Source organism: Triticum aestivum, chromosome 4A (genome assembly GCF_018294505.1).
Source record: "Triticum aestivum cultivar Chinese Spring chromosome 4A, IWGSC CS RefSeq v2.1, whole genome shotgun sequence".
NCBI lineage: Eukaryota > Viridiplantae > Streptophyta > Magnoliopsida > Poales > Poaceae > Triticum > Triticum aestivum.
Window position 1 is genome coordinate 620,766,431 of NC_057803.1, and position 10,366 is coordinate 620,776,796.

At 48.2% G+C, this 10,366-nt stretch overlaps 1 pseudogene; it reads left to right on the top strand.

Moving 5' to 3' along the window:
• The first annotated feature begins 3,231 nt into the window (after nt 1-3,231).
• Nucleotides 3,232-9,796, top strand: LOC123084100 (probable histidine kinase 2; annotated as a pseudogene).
• Nucleotides 9,797-10,366: the final 570 nt, after the last annotated feature.

Consider the following 10,366-nt stretch of genomic DNA (forward strand, 5'->3'; position numbering starts at 1 on the left):
GTCACGCGGTCACGGCGAGGCGGCCCAGCCTAGACGGGTGGGGCTTGAAGTCACGGCAGCTGCGGTGGTCGCTGCCTCCGGAGGACGGCCGGCTGAGTCGGGCTGACCAGCCGCAGCAGGTGCGTGCGCATGACGGACCGACACTTGCCTGTTCCTGCCTCTCGCGCCGGCGCTGGTGCTCATGATGATCCCCTCCACGTGCTGGCCCCCGGCGCGAGAGGAGCAGGTACCTCGACGGCTCGGGCTCGACGACGTCGGCGGCCGCACCGCTCCATCTCCGTTTAGAGAAACTGGGAGGCGCTGCTGCTCCCGTTCCCTGGCGGACCTTCTCGCCGGGCTCCTCCGATCCGCCGCCTCCACATCGACCTCTCAGGCATCGCGCCGGCCTGTTCCCGTGCTTCTTCTCCACCTCCGTGCTGACTGCTGAGACGAGGAAAGGGATAAGGATAAGGCTTTTTTTTTCGGGAGAGAGCGACAACAAACGGGATGGACCGGTGTGCTGGATCTTTTCGGAGGCATGTGATGTGTGTGACTTGTCGGATAGTGCGTGCGCTTGTAACAACCAAATCGCGCAGCTGCACTGTTAAGACTAGCCACAATGGAAAGTAACATACACTAGTAACATACACATATTCGTAGACTATGTTACTACCTTCATAGTGGGTAGTAACATAAGTGTAGTAACATGCAAAACTTCATTTATTATGTTATAGACTCATATTGCATTGGAACATGTGATATTACAGTAATTAGCTAAGTTACTACAACTTCCTCTCTCCTCATTAATTCATTGCCACATAAGCAAATTTGCTGAGTTGGACTCGATGTTACTGCTGAAATTACTCCCATTATAGCTAGTCTAAGTAATTAGGTAGGAAAAAATATTTAACACAAGTTCGTCCGTTTTTTGGGCCATCAAGTTAAACTTCACTACTCCATACTTCACCAATTCTTCGCTAATAACCTGATCCAAAGAAAACTAAAAAAAATACATAATTCAACAGAAGCACCACTTCCTTAACTGCTCCTATTAATTCAATCGGTCCTTTCTCCAATCTTCGTTGGCTACATTCTTCTTTTCTCTATCGACTTCTCAAGGTTGCACACTTATTTCTTCTCTTTTTCTTCAAACTTGGACATTGTATCCTCTCTAGCAACTAATGCACCAACATCTAGCAAATTTCCGGTCATCAATAGATCATGTACTTTTCTTACAAATACCAAAATTTGCATCCACCTACTCCCTCCGTCCGGTGAAAATTGTACATCTAAATTTTTTAGAATAAAATATGAAGTGAAGTAAAAAATGTATTGGGAAGATGCAAGACATCATCTCTCCTATTTAATTACACAACCCCCAATGAGCTAAGTGCATGTAGAAATTAAGAAGACTATGTATAGAATACTATTGGTCTTGATTATCGTGTGACGAGAGAAAATACTTTGAAGTGCATTGGGAAGATAGAAGTACACTCTTTTGTGGACAAATCTTAAACCCAAACGTACACTCTTCACCTAGTTTCACTCTGCGATGAATTCAAAAAACAACTGTACGAAATGGCACTCATTCTATCCTTTCTACACTTGAAGAAACCCCATCCAGGATGTTTCGACGTGCTTGAAACGAGACGCACCACCGGCCACTGGCAATGGTCACACTTGGTTATCGGCGGAGGCTCGCTGACAAGCTGCTCAATAAGGGCTGAGCCAGGTCGACGGCCGGACGTGGTTGGGTTGACGTTCGGCCGCATGTGAGATGCGAGCAGCGAGAGGAGGAAGACATACCAAGATACAGCGGGTAGCGGTCGAGGTGGATGATACGTCTTCAATGTATATATAATTTTTGATTGTTCCATGCTATTATATTCTCTGTTTTGGATGTTTTATATGTATTAATATGCTATTTTATATGATTTTTGTGACTAATCTATTAACCTAGGATCAACCGCGCTGGAGTGTGTGCGTCAGGTCGCTCGCACGCAACCTGCTCACCAAATAGAGAATCACTAGTTAAAGTACCCTTGCAAAGGTCACTCTCATCATACCATGTTGCGACAAATGGTGCACTATATATGCACCACTTGTCAGGTTTTTTTTTCTTATATTTGTTTATTGAGAACATTTTATCTTTTAAGTCGCATGTCTAAATCCTGAAGCGTTTGCACCGTTGGATTTCTCATGTCGAGATTTTGAAATTAAATTCCATGCCGATATGTGTTGATGTACCTTTATTTTCATGAAAGAACTAAACAAAAAAAATCAAGCTAGAAGCATGGTTTTTTTATCATTCTTTTCCTTTTTCGAAGAGGCACTGTTGTGCCTCTCGTGAAAGCAAATTTGTTCCTCAATGAGAAACAAATCTGTGCCTCACGAAAGAAAAAATGTGTTTTTTAGAGGTACACTAGAAGTAAATATATGCCTCTCATCGAAGGAAAAAAAAAGAAACATGTTTTTTGTTGAAGAGGCACATTCCTCTCAAGACGCAAATTTGTCCCTTCGCAAGCAGTAATATGTACCTCTCGTGGAAGAGAAAAATGAAAACATGTTTCTTCCTGAAAGGCACGATTGTACCTACACGAGAGGTAAATATGTGCCTCTCGCGGAAGCAAAAAAAAACCATGTTTTCATGCGTAAAAATGTTTTTTTAAACATAGAAAAAACCTGGCAAAAATTGAAAAGCCGGAAAAAATAAAAAAAATCATCTAAACCCGAAAACACGTTCAAAAAAATAAGAATCCAAGTCCCGAGAGAGCGCCGAGCAGCGGAAGTGGCGCGCTCTCAGCCAAGTAAAAGTGACCCTAAGGGCTCCCGCAAGGGGTACCCTTCAATTATTTGTTCTCCCCAAATAGGAGATGTCGTGTACCCTCATTAACACACAAATTTTGGAAATTCGGTACATATGTCCACTCGTGTAAGAGCATGTCTAGCAAACCCTTTATAACCGCCCAGCGTATAATTCCGGCAACTATATGGGTTTGACCCTTTTTTGGGCCAGACTAGACCCTGTATAGTCGCCCTGGCTGGTAAAAAGTTTACAGTGGCCCGGAAAAAAAACCACACAGTATATATTCGGGTCCACTTCCGCGATATGGGTCGAAACCTATCCCCCCCCCCCCCCCCCGCGCCCCCCGCCGCTATTCCCTATTTCCCCCTTTGATTTCTCGCAGTTGGTGACCTAAACCCACCGCCCCACCGACCGATCCACCACCGCTCCGCCTCATGTGGCGCGGGATGTGGAGTGCCGGCCGCTCAGCTAGCTGTCACGACGACGAGGAGCGCAAGCGGTGCATCGCCGTCGACGCGGCGCGGAAGCGCTCCGCCCGCCAGTACACCAACCACAGCCTTGAGCCGCCAGCATCCCTCCCCCGCCGCAAGACAAAGGAATACAACCGGCGGCAGGCTCGGCTCTTCGGTGCGGGCAGCTCTTCTAGCGCGGGTAGCTCGCGCACGTCGCTGCCGCCGATCAAGAGGGAGGCAGAGGAGCTCCCGCCGCTCCGCGTGGTCAAGAGGGAGACGGACAAGCTCCACGTGGTGAAGAGGGAACCCAGGGCAAAGGAGCGGGAGGAGGACAAGGTGGTGCAGCGCCGTCGCTGGGACGAGGAGATCAACCAGCTGTTGTACGAGTAGGGTCTCGCCAAGGCACGGGAGTTCGACGAGAAGATGGAGGCGTGGCGCTGTGAAGCCGACGCGCAAGACTCCATGTACATCGTCACCTCTGACGACGACGACGACGAGTGATCGCCACCAGGCTGCAGCATCGCTGCTGCACCCAGAGGGCTCCAGTGAGCCCCATTTTGGGCAGTAGGTTAGGGTCCCGACGCTGCGATGAATCTGCACAATGTAAATCGATGACCTCGTATACGTATCGATGATGAACTTCTATCTACTACTGTTTCTTGTTCATCTTTCGCGCCAAACCTTTTTTTTTCAAACTTTACAGTTTCAACTATGATTTTTTTTTCTGTTGCAGTCAAATTCACCCTTTATAAAAGGGAAAATGTGAACTATAAAACCCTTATAAGGGCTCGCCTTATAAGGGGTCGGCTAGAGATGCTCTTACTGGCTACTACCACTGTCCAGTAATCTAGGAGTAGTTCCGTAGAAACTAGAATCACTTGATAATGCAACCCGGTACGTAATACTAGCACACTGGCCACTGCCTCCTTGCCTCCTCGAAGGGGCGAGCTCTGTGGTAGTCTGGTGGCAAGTTTTGGAAGATTGGAAGGTCCTGCAGGGAGAGATAAATCTGGGACAAAGATCTTGCAATTGCAATGAAGGAGATTGGAAAGCCCTCCGGCTGCGGGGACAGATTTTGGGGCAAGTTCGATCTTCCCGTGGGAGACCAGACCCACAAAACATGGCTGCGTGAGATTAACTGTTCGCACGTCGATCGATCGCCCTACCCAGGGCCAGGGGAGGGATCCGCCGCCGCCATCTAGGTCTCCACCATAGCTCCCCGCCGCCGTCCCCCGGCCGGCCCCAACACCTCGCACATGCCTCCTGCTCTTCCTCCGCTAGGTACCGGTAAATGGCCGGCCGTCCCCCGGGCCGATCGACGCAGCTGGGAGGTGGCCTCCCTAGCTGCCCCGGCCGTCCCTGCTTGGCATGTGTACGCTTGTGATTTCTTCCTTCTTGATTGCAGGCCGGGTACGTGCGTGATGAACAGGCTTGACTCCTTGGTGGAAATATAAGACCCTGACCGCAAGTTCGTCGTCACAGAGCAGGTACGTACGTACGTCTCCTCCCATGCATGCAGGCACTTAGGGTGCATGTTAACACAAGCTTTACATTGCCGTGAACTATATGGACCGTGTTTCATTCACAGGGCCGTACCTGAGAAAAGGGAGGCCCGGTGCGAAATCAAATTACGGGCCCTTGGCAGTTTTTCCTTTTCTTAACTTTTCCATGTCATGACTCATAGTTCCTTTTTTGACATCATGACTTGTAGTTCCTAATTCTTCTGAAGACACTGAAGAAGGTAAAACTAAGAAACAAACATCCAATGTTTAAAATTGGACATATACAGATAAAAAGGATTGAAGCTACCGTAGCCTTCAATTGCAGTCAGGCTCCAATTGATGCTGATGCACATAAGTTGCAGCGCTGGCAACAGGCAGCTAAGTGGTCGAGAGAAACACTGATATGCAACCCTACCAAATTGAGATCTGAGAAGAATAGAACACAAATAAAAAAAGGGGATTGAGAGTGAAACATTACCTATTCAATGTTCATCGCAATGGGTTATTTGTGAAAATAGCACAGAATTAGCAGAGTGCTGCTACACACACGACGGTTGTGGACGATTTCCGCACGATGAAGCACATCAACCAGTCCATGTGTCGATTCAAAGTGAACAACACCGTTGAATACTCCATCGTGCGCAGTTCATCCGGCTATTGTCGTCCACACAGTAGTTTCGTTAGCAGATGGGGATTGGGAGTGGAACATTACCTATTGGAAGTTCATCGCAATGGATTATCTTGGGATAAATGCGAAAAAAAAAAGATGGGGGATTCAGAGTGGAACCTTAGCAAGAAAATAATGTTGCTGAGGATTTAGGAATTAAGAGTAAACTAAGGATCAAGGAGTGAAGATTGATGAGGAGTAGGAAGGGGTATTGTACCTGCTGTGTTAAGAAGCAGAAGAGTAGAAGAGAGCCATGCGTGAGAACCTCATTTTTTAATGGAAAAAGGAGCCATGCGTTGAGGAGAGGCTGGATAATTTCTTCACGCAGGTTCCCATGTAGTAGTACTGGCTGAGTTAATTAAGCACCAGGTTGCCATGCGTGAGCAGAGGCTGGTACGTTCCTGCTTTGATTATTCAACCGTCCATGATAATAAGTGTACCCACCTCCTACTAACCCCAGCAATTAACTAATACTCTCGCTGATTTGGGGCCTCCGCTGACTTTGGGGCCCTGTGCAGGCGCACACGCTGCACATGTGCCTGGTACGGGCCTGTTCATTCATGAACTACGTGCATTCGTTTCAGACTCAGCATATTGGTGAACTATGTTTCGTTCATGATGTAGTATACCAAATTTTGAAAAACAAATCAGTAAATCATGAATGATTGATGCAATATTCTGGTATAGTTTCAGTTAAAATTGACTTGCAGTTTAAGAAAAACTTGGCGTTTAAGATTTAAGTGCACCCCTTTTTCTTTCTTCCAACACAACACTCTACCAAAACTAAGCTTACTTAAGTCATGGCACCACAAGATAGCACGTATATTAAGGTGCCAAGTATCTGCGGTATCTTCACAGAAAATTTCATCAACTTCTCAAAATGGAAAGGGTACTTAAAAACTCGAGAGTTTCCAAATTAACGGGATAGATCAAAGTGATTTTTCTGTTCCAATCGTGAGATATCGTCGCAGATTCAAAGATTAGGCTCTCCATGAAAATTTTGTTTCCTTGTAATCCGAACGGCTTCCAGCGCAACAGCGGCTCACTGACAAATATTTACATTCATATTTCTTGTCGCTCCCTAAGGAGTCCGGCTGGTGCTCAGCGGGTGAAGCGAGGCGGCCGAGGTCTGGGAGATGGAGGTGGTCGCCGTGTGCATCGTGTGCACGGTTGTGGCGATCGCGACGATAGTGTGCTTTCTCATGGCGCGGGCGATGTGGCGGGCCGGAGCGCGGGAGGCAGTGCTGGAGGCTGACCTGGTGAGGCAAAAGGAGGCGCTCCGGCAGGCGGAGCGCAAGAGCATGAACAAGAGCAATGCCTTCGCCCGTGCCAGCCATGACATCCGTTCCTCGCTAGCCGCAGTTGTTGGGCTCATCGAGCTCTCCCGATTGGAGGCCCATGAAAACCCCAACCTCACCTACAACCTTGACCAAATGGGGGTCGGCACCAACAAGCTCTTCGGTCAGTCTGCAAGCTCCATATGCATCCATAAATCCATGGTCGATCCTACGTACCATTGCATACATAACAATGCCATGAAAGTAAATTTTAGTACTAGATCTACTCCACACTTGGCAAATTAGCAAATATGGTTGGCGCCACCTTTTAGTACTAGATCTACTCCACACTTGGCAAATTAGCAAATATGGTCAGATTATTATATAATTTTTCACGCCATGAAAGTAAATTTTCCACAAATAATATGTTTATAATTTTAGGTGTAGAACATGTGCAAGACAACTGTTATACGTTTTGAATATAAAATTTGCTCATCATTTATAAAATAAACAAGAAATAAAACTCTGTTTGGTAAAGAATCAATAGTTTTTTTAAGATTAAAGCTTAGGATAGTTGAAATAGAATTTTCCTATATCACCATGTTAGCAGCCAGTAGATACATTGTGTTTCAATATTTTCTGTCTATTTTGTGGTAAGGCAAATATTTTGTCACGTTAATGCACCATACGTGTTGGTTGTGGCCGTCTTTGAAAGCATAAAACGACAAGTTTTTTCACTCTCTCACTCTCTCTCTCTCTCTCTCTCTCTCTCTCTCTCTCTCTCTCTCTCTCTCTGCTGAGCATATGATGACTAATATACATGTGTATATTACATGCAGATATACTTAACACGATCCTGGATATGGGCAAGGTGGAGTCCGGGAAGATGCAATTAGAGGAGGTGGAGTTCAAGATGACATACGTGCTTGAGGAATCCATGGACCTGGTGAATGTCGTCGGCATGTCAAGAGGCATGGAGGTAATCTGGGACCCTTGTGACTTCTCCGTGCTTCGATGCACTGCCACCATTGGTGACTACAAGCGTGTCAAGCAGATCCTTGACAACCTACTTAGCAATGCCATCAAGTTCACGCACGAAGGCCACGTCATGCTTCGGGCATGGGCCAACCGCCCAATCATGAGAAGATCCGTGATTAGCACCCCGACGAGGTTTGCCCCCCGCCTTCGCCCTGGTGGGGTCTTCCGATGGCTCCTTGGAAGGAGGGAGAACTGTAATGAACATAATGGTTGCATGTTCTTGCAAAACGATCCCAATTCGGTTGAGTTTTACTTTGAGGTGGTTGACACTGGTGTGGGGATACCCAAGGAGAAGAGGGAGTCTGTGTTTGAGAACTATGTTCAAGTGAAGGAAGGGCATGGTGGTACCGGGCTTGGACTTGGAATCGTGCAATCCTTTGTAAGTGATCTCAACTCTTTTTGTGGAGGTTAAAACCCTGCCAAGTACATCAATGCTTTTTCTATGCTTTTGAATTGCCACTTGACTAAAATATCACCTTAATTTACACACTAGAAAGTATAATAATTTGTATTGTATATTGGAGGTTATATTTAAATTATAGTGACTTGAGATGAAGATGGCTATATCTTAATCCAAATGCTTAGAAAATTTATTGTATCTAAGAGAAATTCAGGCAACTTATGTTGTTTTGCATGTAACACTCAATAGAAGTTCAAGAAACTTAATACTTACTTTGTATGCTTAGGTTCGTCTGATGGGAGGAGAAATCAACATAATGGACAAGGAGCCAGGGGAAGCCGGAACGTGCTTCGGTTTCAATGTGTTCCTGAAGGTCAGTGAGACTCCAGAGGTTGAAGAGGACATCGAGCAAGGGAGGACGCCGCCCTCGCTCTTCAGTGAGCCCGCCTGCTTCAAGGGCGGGCACTGTGTCCTCCTCGTCCACGGCGACCAGACCCGCCGGATCCTGCACACATGGATGGAAAGCCTCGGAATGAAGGTCTGGCCCGTCCCACACACCGAGCTCCTCGCCTCGACTCTCGACAAGGCGCGCATCGCCGGCGGTGCCTCACCCTCGAGGCCGGCTTTGATGTCGTCGCTGCATGGCGTCGGAGGCGGCGACTTCGATTGCACCACGGACCGGTGCTTCAGCTCCAAGGAGATGGTCCGCCACCTGCAGAACAGCAGCGGCATGGCCGGCAACCACAGCGGGTGTGTCCACCCCTTCGGCCTGCTCGTCATCGTCGACATCTCCAGCGGGATGCACCACGAGGTCGCCCGCGAGGCGGCGAGTTTGGCGAGGATCAGGCACCAGGCACCGTGCAGGGTCGTCTGCCTTACCGACCTCAAGACCCCCTCCGAGGATCTGAGGAAGTTCAAGGAGGCGGCGATCTGCGATCTCGACCTGCGCAAGCCCATCCATGGATCCCGGCTGCACAAACTCCTCCAGGTCATGAGAGACCTGCAGGCATCCCCGTTCCAGCAGCAGCATTTGTATCAGTTCGGGACAGCCATGAAAGAACTGCCAGCGGCAGATCATACCTCTGAAATGACGCCCGCAGCCGCGGCGCCGACGCTGCAGGGACCAACCATTGTTGAAGACGGCAGGCCGCTGGAGGACATACGCGTGTTGCTCGCAGAGGACACCCTGGTGCTGCAGATGGTCCAGAAGCAGGTGCTGACAAATCTTGGAGCAGCTGTGGAAATTGCCACGGATGGCTCCATGGCTGTGGCCATGTTCACAAAAGCTCTTGAGGGTGCAAATGGCGTCCCAGAGAGTCATGTAGATACAGGGGCCATGCCCTACGATGTGATTTTCATGGATTGCCAGGTACATTTCATTTCTGATGATAGATGATTAATTCGACACTGCTGCCAATTCAATTTTCTGTGGTTCAGATGCCGGTGATGGATGGCTATGAGGCGACGAGACGCATCCGTGAGGAAGAAAGCCGTCACGGCATCCGCACCCCGATCATCGCGCTGACCGCGCATTCCGAGGAAGAGGGTCAGCAGGAGGCCATCCAGGCAGGGATGGATCTTCACCTGACAAAGCCGATACCGAAGTCGAAAATCGCAGAGATTGTTCTTGAGCTCCGCAACGAAATTAAGAAGTGATGATGTTCTGTTTGTTCGTTCCCCGGTCATGGCATGATCAAAATGTTAAAGAAAGATGTAGGTGGGTTTTTTCAGTGATTAGGACGGTGATGATGAATTGATGATGATCGTGGCGTCTATGGTTACTGCGTGCAGTTCGACAAAAAAGGGGTTTCCCCCCGCTTTATATTATAAAGCAACCCTCCGATACAACCAGCTCGCTAGGACCGCAGCACAGACAAGCCCAAAAGAAAAGAACGAGAGAAAGAAAGAGAAACAAATACCGACGCTGGCAGCTCAACGAAGTGAAGATGGCCGACACCCGCTGTTCCATGCAGTAACCAACAGTAACAAATTTCCGATGCAGCTCAACTGACCACACAACCCTCAGCTTCGTTTGTCATTGTCCTCGCCTTCGTCTTCCTCTTCTTGCTGGACCTGTCACACTGGTCAGATAGCAACAACGCGCTTGGTGAGATGGTTCCGGGAGGTGGAAGAGGCAGCGAGTGAGCAATGCAGAGCGAGATGGGGATAGAAAGCAAACGTTTTGGTGGCTGATTTAGGAGTCACTCAGAGTGGGCGTGGTGACAAGGAAGACCTCTGCTCTGCT